This window comes from Notolepis coatsorum, assembly GCF_963971535.1.
Source record: "Notolepis coatsorum genome assembly, chromosome: 1".
Taxonomy (NCBI): domain Eukaryota; kingdom Metazoa; phylum Chordata; class Actinopteri; order Aulopiformes; family Paralepididae; genus Notolepis; species Notolepis coatsorum.
Genome location: NC_140165.1, coordinates 246,097,489 through 246,111,045, shown reverse-complemented (window position 1 = coordinate 246,111,045; position 13,557 = coordinate 246,097,489). Strand labels below are relative to the sequence as shown.

Sequence of the window (13,557 nt, the reverse complement as noted above, 5' to 3'; positions counted from 1 at the left end):
TAATCACTCATCTTCAGTGACTGTCCTGCTGAGTGCAGATATCAAGGTCACCCTTTTCTAGTTGGACCAGAGACACCAGATACCAAACACACACACAAACAAACACACACACACACACACACACACACACACACACACACACACACAAGCACACACACAAACACACACACACAAACACATACACACACAAACACATACACACACACAAACACATACACACACACACACACACACACAAACACACACACCTACACACACACACACACACACACACACACACACACACACACACAGCATGAGCCTGTCTGAAGGGAGCTCACAGCTACAGAATATTCAGAAGGAATAATTCATCAACATACGAGTTAGATTATCAGCAAATATGATATCTCGTGTCGCTGCCCTATATCAGTAATGTAAGCCATGACCGTACAGTTTATATTGTGCTTCGTGAAGAGAGTGTGTTTTCTGCCCGTAGACGTTAGCCGGGCCTGTTGCTGTACAGAGAGGCAGTTTTTGTCTGGAAAATATTATCATGTCTGTTGAAGTCAGAGGTTCTGTGTAGGATTGTTAGTAACTGTCTAACTGTATATGTGGCTGTTTACACTAGTAACTGTTTACCTGCATATATAACTGTCTCCACCAGTAACTGTCTAGCTGCATATATATCTGTTTCCACTAGAGGGCGCTCTAGGCGGAGCCACTCAGGTACACCACCATGTGGCGAGTATATAAGTAGATGTTTCCTCCCACTTCTTTCTCTCCCCCCATGTCTCTCAGTGAGAGAAGACCTGTATGTTACTGCTGCTCTTTCCATGTGAATTAAGGAATCACGCCAGTTAAGGCTCAAGATAGAAACCATGCCTCTTGACCACATTATTGTCGCCCTATAGCCGAATTCTGTTAACAATGTACATAAGCTCTGTGTTAAATACATATTCGCTGTACAGCCTTGACTACTTAACAATGGTCAACTAGTATAACAGCTCAAGACACCAGGGCGACAGTCTGACAGTGTTTCTTAAAACAACAGCCAAAGGGCCAGGAGATATGAGACGCCCAAGGTGCTTTTCGACTCCAGTTCTTGTGTGAGACATAACAAAGCCCCGGCCTAGACCCATCTTTTGTTTTTTTATTTTCTCATTTTTGTTTACCTTTCTTGTCATATCTGGTCATCTTATGTACGTCATGTCAATTATGTATATATTATTGTAAGTCTGACCAAAGCTCTTTGTCACTTTCTGGTCAGACGCTTTTTTGAGTGTACACATGTGTCTCTGATTATAAACTGATCATATTTCTATGGCCATGGAAACAGATAATAAACTATGTTCTATTTTTATACAATTTGACAAATTTCTACAGTTTCACTGTTTGGCTGATTAAAAAATGCCACAACAGTGAAGAGAGTGTGTTTTCTGCCCCGTAGACGTTAGCCTTGGCGGCCGGGCCTGTCGTCGTACGGAGAGGCAGTTTTCATCAGGGGGATATCGGTTTGCCTATATATCGGGCAGATATTGGTTGTTTAAAAAAAGAAATTCGTTATCAGCCAATATCAGAAGCCGACGTTACCATCACAGGCTCTAACGAGCAACGTTGTTGTGCTGAAGTGATAATAGTAGAACCATATCAAACTATGCATGGAATCTACATATAAGAAGGATGGGGCTAAATATTGCTCTTAAGTCCAATGCACACAGCGGGCAATTTTTGCCAGGCGACCGACAGAATTGTATCGTTTGATTGATTGATTGATTGAAAACTTTATTAACAGATAGCAGAATGGGTACAATACAATACGGCTCAATACACACAATTGTTAACCGTTTCTGCACCAAAAACGAGTTAACTCGTTATTGCCGTCCAATCGTTGAGTGCCAACACAGAGTCAACTCGTTGTTGTGATTGTTATTTATTTTATTCGCTATTTCTGATACTGTATCTCAATGTGGTTTTCCCAATAAAGAAATTTCAATCATTTCCATTCATAATTCATCCAGCAAGGCTCTGGGAAACTCTGGCACTCTGTCTGAGATCGCAACGGCCCGATACCGCCGCCTGGTGGTATTCGGCCGATGTTGCACTTACTCTCTGCAGGAAGCTTGGCTCTGTGTGTCGGTGAATGTCGTCCGGGCGCAGTTATCTTGTAACATGGATCCAGATACACAGTCGAGTGCATTGAATCGCCTTCGAGACGCAAGAATCAATATGCTTTTGGAGTTTATGGCGTCGGCCAAACGGAAATACGATCTAGCAGATGGCAATCAAATAATTGGAATATTCTTTCTGCAGTCTCATCGGCTAGACTAGAGTTAAGAGCAATCTAACGTTAATTCCAGCTTGATTGTCCATTTCTATCATTGCAATCCATCTGATCAACGTATGCAGTTGTACTAACGAATGCCGTTATTGACAATCAATTAGTCATAAACGACCCCCCCCCCCATTTCCTGCATGCATGATGGGACATAATATATACCGATCATATGCATTTAAATTTTTTATTGTAGCGTGTATAGGGACGAAATGCCAATCGATTAAGTATAATAATAATATAACTAGCGTTCTAGGAATGAACCCAGACCACTCTAAAACCATACTTATATTCACCACGGTATAAAACGACAATGTATGAATGGAAAAAATATTACTTTCCCACATCTTGAACGATAGACACCCGATGTCGAATGGGCCATAGTATTGCAGATATAGCTATAATATTTAAATAGTTATAGCCCTGCAAACAAGGTGAGCGACTCCCACCGTTTACAGCGTTGGCGGTAGAGCTATAAGATGCTGATATTGTGTTAAGGGGATGCAGACCAGAGAAAGACTTTCGTCTTGTTTACATCAGGGTCGCCCATTTTCAATTCATCATGACATTTATCACATACACGACATACAGTACTGTAACATCCAGACATTTATGACATACAAGATATACAAATATACAGTAGTGTTTAAGAGACAGAGATCCTAAAATAAAAATATATGCATTCGTGGGGGAATAAACTGTACATTGGAGGGGGTTGGGCCTCCATTGTTATGAATGACAGAACCCACACAGCAGGAAACTTCTGTCGCCTGGCTAAATATCGCCTCAATCCTATTTCTTTAGGCAGACAGGCGACACAGCAAGGACAATGAGGAAATAACATGACTTCTACATGGTGTATCATTTGTAATATACATTTATTTATCAATACATTCATTGATCAATAACCTAGGTATTATTACAATGCTACTTATGTTAATTATTAATTAACAGGAACCATTTAAATAAATAACGTTAGTTGGAGAAGGGATGTCTCCCCTGATGCCCCGGTAACATTACATCCTCACTGGTTTGGCTTTAGTATTTTCTCTTTTAATGATGATCTCCACTCATTCGCTACACACCGATCAATATTGCCACCTCGCTCACAAACAGTTTGCACGAATATACTCGTTATTGGCAGTCAATGTTATTAATGCTGCTGTCATAGCAGTGGTCATATTAGGCTATCGTAGATCTCTGAGGACATCTTCAGGCCAATCGGTGGTAGTGAACGTATAGCTTACTATTACCTCAACGGTCGTGTGTGATGTGGGGTGCTAAGCGATTGTTGTTGAGCGACAGCTGATCGCATCGCCAGGCGACGTCGCTCGCCCGCCGTCTGCTTTGGACTTTAAGATTAGCAATATTTTGACATGGACAAAATACTGCAATATCTATATCCAAAGGTTAGCAATATTATGGCAGGCTATTTTTAAAGCTAGAGCGTAAGAATAGGTATCATATGAACCATAGATACCGGTACCAGCATTTCAGATTCAAATTCAGATTATTTTATTGTCACAGCTTTTTTAAATGTACATACATTCAGAAAAACGAGTGTGTGTGTGTGTGTCAGTGCATGTGAGCGGAGCGGAGCGCCAGAGAAATCCGCTCTTCACTCTAGACGTCTGGTTCCGCTCTCATTCGCTCATGTTGGCCCGCCCCCCCCAAGTCGCTCACCGCTCACCTTCATTTACGAATCAAGCGCTCCCCGCTCCACAGCTCGCTCAGCAGAATTTTCTTTTTTTTGAGCATGATGTAAATTAGCTTGATTTGACCAAACTACAACAGTCTACACCCCCTGAGCCCCTTAACAATTGTTTGTATTGAGCCGTATTGTAATTGTACCCATTCTGCAATGTTAAATAACGTTTATCCATTCAACTAGCTCTACTAATCTATGGTAGCTAGCCTAGCTGCAATGATATGGCCAATCCCATTCACGTTAGCATGTAAGCTAACAACAACAACAGCGTTAACTTTAGTCTCTCGCTTTTTGAGGGACATAAACTCTCCGCTCTTGGTGGTACATTGTGTTGATGTTGGTTTCGTTTCATCAATAAATGAGGCAGAACACAGTGAATGTATCCTTTTTTTTTGTATTGGACTTTGTTTGTTTCTCACTGAAAATAAATGTTGCGTTCGCCCGAGAGGTGATTTAAAGATGGCGGATTCTACTTTGGACTTAGCAGGATCATAGGATGTGTAGTGACGGTTCACCCTTCTCATTGGTTGAAAATGGCCTTCATGTTTGTACATCGCCACCTGTTGCTTTGGCATTGTACTACACGTATATTACATCAGTTTTAAACCACTGTGTGATCGTGTGCACTGAGCGGCTGGGAGCGGAGGAGAGCTCTCGCTCCAGAGTCGCTCGGACCCATTTTAAAACCCACTCCGCCGCTTACTTCAAAACCACCCGCTCCACTCCCCGCGCCGCTCCGCTCACATGCTCTGGTGTGTGTGTGTGCGCGTGCGTGTGTGTGTGTGTGTAATAAGTGTGCTTGTGTGGTGTGTAAGGCACTTAAGGTGCTTTTGTGTAATATGCTCATGTGATAATTCTTTCCGTCAGTAGACTGTTTGCCCGGTGGAAGTAGCTGTTCAGTGTTCTTTTGGATGTGGACCTGAGACTGCGGTACCGTCTGCCAGACGGCATGAGCTCACACAGTGTGTGGTTTGGGTGGCTGGGGTCTCTCAGGACCCTGTGTGCCTTGCTGACGCACCGCTCGTGGTTATACCGTCTATAGTGGGTATAGTTTACATCCGCAGATCTTTTCAGCTAGCGTACTGAATACTGCTCCAAAGTTTCACAAAAGAAAAGGGCATGGTCGTATTCAAACGGGTCCCATGACCTCTTTAATATCGATCTTACACATCGACTATCGGTCATTTTAATTCACCGATAATTGGTATCGGCTGGGAAAGATAATCCATACCGGTTGATCCCCGGTCTTGATTGGATATGTGAAGAAGAGCGAGGGAGGGACTCTCTCCGCCGCAAGCTGCCACTCTGTCAACTGACCCAGTTGGCAAAGATAATAAATCTACCATCACACCGGCGAGGCGCGATAGGCGGCTTCACGTGAACCACGGCAGGATATGTCACGTTATAGATGAGAGTGGAGCGTTAGCGTGTGGTGCCTGTGTTCCCTTCCTGCTGTATGTTGTTGGAAATGGTTCTGTTGACTGGTCTTCTCTTGAATTAAATGTGCCTCTCTCAGTTCAGAGCTACTGTAACAGAGTGTGTTACCTCCGTTGTCCGTCACCTGAACTCAAGTCCAAATGCACAGGCACTTTGTACCATACCAGCCGACAGGCACTTTAAGGCAATATGCACGTTAAACTGGAACACTGAGCTATTTTAGGTACTGTAGCATTTTTTTTTATTGTTTGTGTAATACTTTTATTGTGGGGATTGCATCGCATGTATTCTTGTGTGTTTTTATATTGTATGTTTTTATAGTGTATGTACTGTATGTTTGGCACCAAGACAAATCCCAATCAACCATGTGTTGAAATGGCAATAAAGTTTTCTATCTTCTATACGACAACTGAATCATTTACACAAACAAAACATATAATAGTAATAATAATAATAATAATAATAGTAATAATAATCATATGTTTTTAGTCAGCGGCGGAAAATTTTTCCTGACAGAAGTTCGTTCCACCATTGTGGAGCGAGGACAGAGAATAGCCTGCTTCTCATTGATGACCCCCCAGGGGCTGGGATAGGAGTGGGTCTGAGGCGGCCAGAATATGCAGAGCGTAGGGGTCTTGAGGGTATGTAGTTAGAAGATGCAGAGTGTATGGGTCTTGAGGGTGTGTAGTTAGAATTTGCAGAGTGTAGGGGTCTTGAGGGTGTGTAGTTAGAATTTGCAGAGTGTAGGGGTCTTGAGGGTGTGTAGTTAGAAGATGCAGAGCGTAGGGGTCTTGAGGGTGTGCAGTTAGAAGATGCAGAGCGTAGGGGTCTTGAGGGTGTGTAGTTAGAAGACGAGTCGTAGAGCGTAGGGGTCTTGAGTGTGTGTAGTTAGAAGATGCAGAGCGTAGGGGTCTTGAGGGTATGTAGTTAGAAGATGCAGAGCGTATAGGTGTCTTGAGGGTGTGTAGTTAGAAGATGCAGAGCGTAGGGGTCTTGAGGGTGTGTAGTTAGAAGATGCAGAGTGTAGGGGTCTTGAGGGTGTGCAGTTAGAAGATGCAGAGCGTAGGGGTCTTGAGGGTGTGTAGTAGGGGTGGACGGTATGTTCTAAAATTTATATCACGGTATAATTTGAAGCATAGACGGTAACGGTATATATCACGGTATCAGTGTTTCCGTTAGAATAATTTTTTTAGCCTGATAGGCAGGCTATATAAAGAATGACATCCTCAAGGCATGTAGATTTATAATATTTTAACTTAAAACTAGGCTACTTTTGCGTATAAAGTCATTATATTCCAAATAAAATAAGTCCCGAGTCCGTGCTGCTCCCATTGCAAACAGCCGGGCTGGATGCTGGATTTTGCTAGAAGCATAATGTAGCTGCAGAGCTGCAGAGCCAGCGGCGCTTTCAGGTCTGGTCACAGCTTTCAGCCGTTGGGTGGGGGGGGGGGGGGCGCTGTTGAGCGGACCTGACCTGAAAGCGCCGCTGGCTCTGCGGCTCTGCAGCTGCATGCTATTCGCAAATCCACTGCTGCCGCCGTCCTCCCGGCTCCCGCTGCAGCCATCGTTATCATAACACTACACGCATATCATAATGTTTACAGCAAACTGTAGTTGATCACCAGGTATGTTTTATTGACGTAGAATAATTCATATAAGAAAAACGATAGGGACATCTCTTACCTTTCTCCACTGGTTAAAAATGCCAGGAACTGAAATTGAAACTTGCTGTGCGCCGCGGTGATATGTGTTTATTATGAAATGACAATTGCGTGTTGACACGCCCACTGCGCGAAGCCTCCTAAATAACTTTTTCCAGTTTGCACATATCTATTATCTATGACTAATTCTATCTATTTTTAGGGGCAAATGCGATTGAAATAGTCGCGCTGTGGTTACATGACGTCATTGCTATTTTAGAGCTACTCTACCGGTTACACGGTATAGTCAAAATCCATACCGTAGAGCAAATTAATACCGTTTATACCGTATACCGTTTATACCATCCACCCCTAGTGTGTAGTTAGAAGACGAGTCGTAGAGCGTAGGGGTCTTGAGTGTGTGTAGTTAGAAGATGCAGAGCGTAGGGGTCTTGAGGGTATGTAGTTAGAAGATGCAGAGCGTATAGGTGTCTTGAGGGTGTGTAGTTAGAAGATGCAGAGCGTAGGGGTCTTGAGGGTGTGTAGTTAGAAGATGCAGAGCGTAGGGGTCTTGAGGGTGTGTAGTTAGAAGATGCAGAGCGTAGGGGTCTTGAGGGTGTGTAGTTAGAAGATGCAGAGCGTAGGGGTCTTGAGGGTGTGTAGTTAGAAGATGCAGAGCGTAGGGGTCTTGAGGGTGTGTAGTTAGAAGATGCAGAGTGTAGGGGTCTTGAGGGTGTGTAGTTAGAAAATGCAGAGCGTATAGGTGTCTTGAGGGTGTGTAGTTAGAAGATGCAGAGCGTAGGGGTCTTGAGGGTGTGTAGTTAGAAGATGCAGAGCGTAGGGGTCTTGAGGGTGTGTAGTTAGAAGAGGCAGAGCGTAGGGGTCTTGAGGGTGTGTAGTTAGAGGATGAGAAGCGTAGGGGTCTTGAGGGTGTGTAGTTAGAAGATGCAGAGCATATGGGTCTTGAGGGTGTGTAGTTAGAAGATGCAGTGTAGGGGTCTTGAGGGTGTGTAGTTAGAAGATGCAGTGTAGGGGTCTTGAGGGTGTGTAGTTAGAAGATGCAGAGCGTAGGGGTCTTGAGGTTGTGTAGTTAGAAGATGCAGAGCGTAGGGCTCTTGAGGGTGTGTAGTTAGAAGATGCAGAGCGTAGGGGTCTTGAGGGTATGTAGTTAGAAGATGCAGAGCGTATAGGTGTCTTGAGGGTGTGTAGTTAGAAGATGCAGAGCGTAGGGGTCTTGAGGGTGTGTAGTTAGAAGATGCAGAGCGTAGGGGTCTTGAGGGTGTGTAGTTAGAAGATGCAGAGCGTAGGGGTCTTGAGGGTGTGTAGTTAGAAGATGCAGAGCGTAGGGGTCTTGAGGGTGTGTAGTTAGAAGATGCAGAGCGTAGGGGTCTTGAGGGTGTGTAGTTAGAAGATGCAGAGTGTAGGGGTCTTGAGGGTGTGTAGTTAGAAAATGCAGAGCGTATAGGTGTCTTGAGGGTGTGTAGTTAGAAGATGCAGAGCGTAGGGGTCTTGAGGGTGTGTAGTTAGAAGATGCAGAGCGTAGGGGTCTTGAGGGTGTGTAGTTAGAAGAGGCAGAGCGTAGGGGTCTTGAGGGTGTGTAGTTAGAGGATGAGAAGCGTAGGGGTCTTGAGGGTGTGTAGTTAGAAGATGCAGAGCATATGGGTCTTGAGGGTGTGTAGTTAGAAGATGCAGTGTAGGGGTCTTGAGGGTGTGTAGTTAGAAGATGCAGTGTAGGGGTCTTGAGGGTGTGTAGTTAGAAGATGCAGAGCGTAGGGGTCTTGAGGTTGTGTAGTTAGAAGATGCAGAGCGTAGGGCTCTTGAGGGTGTGTAGTTAGAAGATGCAGAGCGTAGGGCTCTTGAGGGTGTGTAGTTAGAAGATGCAGAGCGTAGGGGTCTTGAGGGTGTGTAGTTATATGATGCACAGCGTAGGGGTCTTGAGGGTGTGCAGTTAGAAGAGGCAGAGCGTAGGGGTCATGAGGGTGTGTAGTTAGAAGATGCAGTGTAGGGGTCTTGAGGGTGTGTAGTTAGAAGATGCAGTGTAGGGGTCTTGAGGGTGTGTAGTTAGAAGATGTAGATCGTAGGGGTCTTGAGGAGGGTGCATTTAGAAGATGAGGAGCGTAGGGGTCTTGAGGGTGTGTAGTTAGAATATGCAGAGCATAGGGGTCTTGAGGGTGTGTAGTTAGAAGATGCAGAGCGGGTAGGGGTCTTGAGTGTGTGTAGTTAGAAGATGCAGAGCATAGGGGTCTTGAGGGTGTGTAGTTAGAAGATGCAGAGCGGGTAGGGGTCTTGAGTGTGTGTAGTTAGAAGATGCAGAGCGTAGGGGTCTTGAGGGTGTGTAGTTAGAAGAGGCAGAGCGTAGGGGTCTTGGGGGTGTGTAGTTAGAAGAGGCAGAGCGTAGGGGTCTTGAGGGTGTGTAGTTAGAGGATACAGAGTGTAGCGGTCTTGAGGGTGTGTAGTTAGAAGATGCAGTGTAGAGGTCTTGAGGGTGTGTAGTTAGAAGATGCAGTGGGGTCTTGAGGGTGTGTAGTTAGAGGACACAGAGTGTAGGGGTCTTGAGGGTGTGTAGTTAGAAGATGCAGTGTAGAGGTCTTGAGGGTGTGTAGTTAGAAGATGCAGAGCATAGGGGTCTTGAGGGTCTGTAGTTAGAAGATGCAGTGTAGAGGTCTTGAGGGTGTGTAGTTAGAAGATGCAGTGTGGTCTTGAGGGTGTGTAGTTAGAAGATGCAGAGCGTAGGGGTCTAAAAGACTACATTATGACTACAACCTATTTCATGACGGCTTCCTGTCCTCGCGTTTCCATTTCTGGTTTAACGTTACATTTTCAACAACAGATTGCTGCTAATTAAACACTTCATGTAAACAGGGTAATGCTAACGTTATGTCGAGTTCATACGTGTAGTGTAGTATGAACTCGCCATACCGTTAACGTTACTCCGTTTCAAGTGTTGCTGCCACCGTTGCATCGCAGATGGATGGTACACTGTTAGCTCCGTAGCTAATCCGCTCCGTTGCGTCGCAGATGGATGGTGAATTAATGAATTAATGAGAACTTTATTAACAGATTGCAGAATGGGTACAATACAGTACGGCTCAATGTACACAATTGTTAAGGGGATGCAGACCAGAGAAAGACGTTTGTCTTGTTTACATCAGGGTCCCCCATTTTCAATTCGTAGTGGTACATTCTGTTAGCTCCGTAGCTAATCCGCTCCTACACTACCGATAGCAGTACCGATAACGTCAGAGCTTATCAATACTCAGTTTTTTTCTAATTTTGTACCGGTTCCCGTTTAGAACCGGGTTTCAGGGGGGCATCCCTAGTCTTGAGGGTGTGTAGTTAGAAGATGAGAAGCGTAGGGGTCTTGAGGGTGTGTAGTTAGAGGATACAGAGTGTAGGGGTCTTGAGGGTGTGTAGTTAGAGGATACAGAGTGTAGGGGTCTTGAGGGTGTGTAGTTAGAGGATACAGAGTGTAGGGGTCTTGAGGGTGTGTAGTTAGAGGATACAGAGTGTAGGGGTCTTGATGGTGTGTAGTTAGAGGATACAGAGCGTAGGGGTCTTGAGGGTGTGTAGTTAGAGGATACAGAGTGTAGGGGTCTTGAGGGTGTGTAGTTAGAAGATGCAGAGTGTAGGGGTCTTGAGGGTGTGTAGTTAGAAGATGCAGAGTGTAGGGGTCTTGAGGGTGTGTAGTTAGAAGATGCAGAGCGTAGGGGTCTTGAGGGTGTGTAGTTAGAAGATGCAGAGCGTAGGGGTCTTGAGGGTGTGTAGTTAGAGGATACAGAGTGTAGGGGTCTTGAGGCTATGCTCTCAGACTGTGTATAAACCCTGTAACCTACAGTATATCATGTAAAGATATTCGGTCCCCCCTGCAGATTCTCTGTATATACAATTTATTATGCTCTGTATATTCTGACACGTCTACAAATTCTCTTTTGACCTTCGCCCCCACTGCTTTGCATATATTTTCTATTTTTAATTCCTATATTCCCTTTTTAAATCATTCTGCACATGTTGTTTTCGTCCTCTTTGTGTGGCGCAAGCGCCGCGCCAGATTCCTTGTAGTATGTGTCAATGCGCTCGGCAGTAAACCTTATTCTGATTCACAACCTGCGCTGCCTCTGCAACGGACGTAAATAACGAGTGATAACACGTGTAGAATAACGGGCTTCGTGAGCTCGTTGGAAGAACTTGAACCGGTCTCGTCTGGTCGGCGGAGGACTTTGATTCCGGCGTTTATAAAAGCCACAGTATCCTCCTGTCTCCCTCCCTGCAGCGTGTGAACGGTCCTCCTCGTCGCCAGTCGGGCAGAAATAGAAAGGCTGGCACTCCCTCAGAGATATAACTATAGCTGCTGTGCACACATATGAATACTTCTGAATGAGTCAAAACACACACACACACATGCATATGCATAAAGGACCCACAGCCAAATAAACACATGTACAAAAATTTTCCCAAGAAATAGCCATATGCCCTGTTTTTAAAATAAAAAATAAATAAAATGTTTAAAGTGTGGGGTTTGAAAGGTGGTTCTAGTATCAGTATAAACAAAAGGATGAGGGAGGGAGGATGAGGGAGAGAGACAGAGAGAGAGAGAGAGAGAGAGAGAGAGAGAGAGAGATGGAGAGAGGGAGAAGAATGAGACAGAACGAGAGAATGACAGAAGAAAAAAACATTCAAAATGCAAAACAGTTCACCCCTAGTCCCAATCAGCCCCCACCCCCTCTCTCTCCCCTCACAGCCCCCCCCCCCTCCCCCCACACACACACCCCAACTTCAATCCCCAATACCCCCCCTCCCCCTCTCCCCCTCTCCCCCTACTCTTCCAATATCTGAGAACCTCCTCCACCAACAACGACGGCACTCCTCAATAATTGGTTGACAGCTGTAGAAAATGGCTGCTTTCAATTTGGGTGCTTGTCTTTCAATCTCATTACATGATGGCACAGCACTAAGAGAGAGAGAGAGAGAGAGAGAGAGAGAGAGAGAGAGAGAGAGAGAGAGAGAGAGAGAGAGAGAGAGAGAGAGAGAGAGAGAGAGAGAGAGAGAGAGAGAATGAGAGATATATAGAGAGAGTGAGAGATAGAGAGGGTGAGAGAGAGAGAGAGAGAGAGAGAGAGAGAGAGAGAGAGAGAGAGAGAGAGAGAGAGATAGAGAGAGAGACAGAGACAGAGACAGAGAATGGGAGATATATATAGAGTGATGAGAGAGAGAGAGAGAGAGAGAGAGAGAGAGAGAGAGAGAGAGAGAGAGAGAGAGAGAGAGAGAGAGAGAGAGAGAGAGAGACAGAGAGAGAGACAGGGAGACAGAGAGACAGAGAGACAGGGAGACAGAGAGACAGAGAGACAGAGAGACAGGGAGACAAAGAGACAGAGAGACAGGGAGACAGAGAGACAGAGAGACATGGAGACAGAGAGACAGAGAGACAGAGAGACAGGGAGACAGAGAGACAGAGAGACAGGGAGACAGAGAGACAGGGAGACAGAGAGAGAGAGAGACAGAGAGACAGAGAGACATGGAGACAGAGAGAGACAGAGAGAAAGAGAGAGGAACAGAGACTTCATGAAGAGTGTCTCCTCTGGGTTTGGCTCAGTGGGAACACAGTGGAAGCATCTTGAGTGTCGCTCTCAGCCGCAACAGCAGGTTATCCAGGGAGCGATTCCAACGTTTTAATTTACAAAACTCTTTGGCTGATTAAAAGAGCAGAGAGTGTGACTGAAGACTGTGATGCTCATCAGGACGCAGTAGAAACACCACCCTGTCAGCTAACCGGAATATGAAATAATATGAATATGAATATGAAGGAATATGAAATGAATGAGAAATTAAACTATTGTTCATTGTACACGGACCGCTGTGGAGAGGGTGTCCTGTAGGGCTGTCTTAAATACTTCGAAGCTTCGTTCGATGGCACAAGCTTCGAACATTAAAAAAAAATCGAAGTCTAAAAAAAAAAAAAAAAAAAATTTATTATTATTATATTTTATTTTTTTGTCTCCAAAATCTTGCGCCTCCATTCCAATGAAACAAAAGTAAACGGCGCCTTCACCGCCTCCATTCCAATTAAATGAAAGTAAGCGGCGCCTCGACTCCACCTCTCTACAACAAGCACGTGGAGATTATCTGTGTTGAAAACAACAAGGACATGTGCAGCAGACATGTTGACGAAGAAGTATGCAAAGACAATGCCCAAAAAGCAGAGTGCCAGATATGCCAGAAGAAAATGGCATATCACAACTCTACAACAACTTTGTCAAATCACCTAAAAAACGTAAGTATCGTTGTACACAACGGCGACGCCACACAAAACATTAATAAGGCTATGCCTATGCTGCTATAAATGATAAATTAAATATAATATAATTGTTTGCTTGATAGACGAAGGTTGCAACATAATTATGTAATGTCATGTCGTTGGCTGTGAGAGCAGCCCCACTGCACCCAGGCAGCGCAAGGGGCTACTT

The 13,557-nt window shown here is 44.8% G+C and overlaps 1 protein-coding gene across 1 annotated transcript in view; it reads right to left on the bottom strand.

Annotated features, from left to right (window-relative positions):
• dpf1 (double PHD fingers 1) overlaps positions 1-13,557 on the bottom strand; it is a gene marked incomplete at its 3' end in the record, with an annotated part of 119,007 nt that overhangs the window by 81,125 nt on the left and 24,325 nt on the right.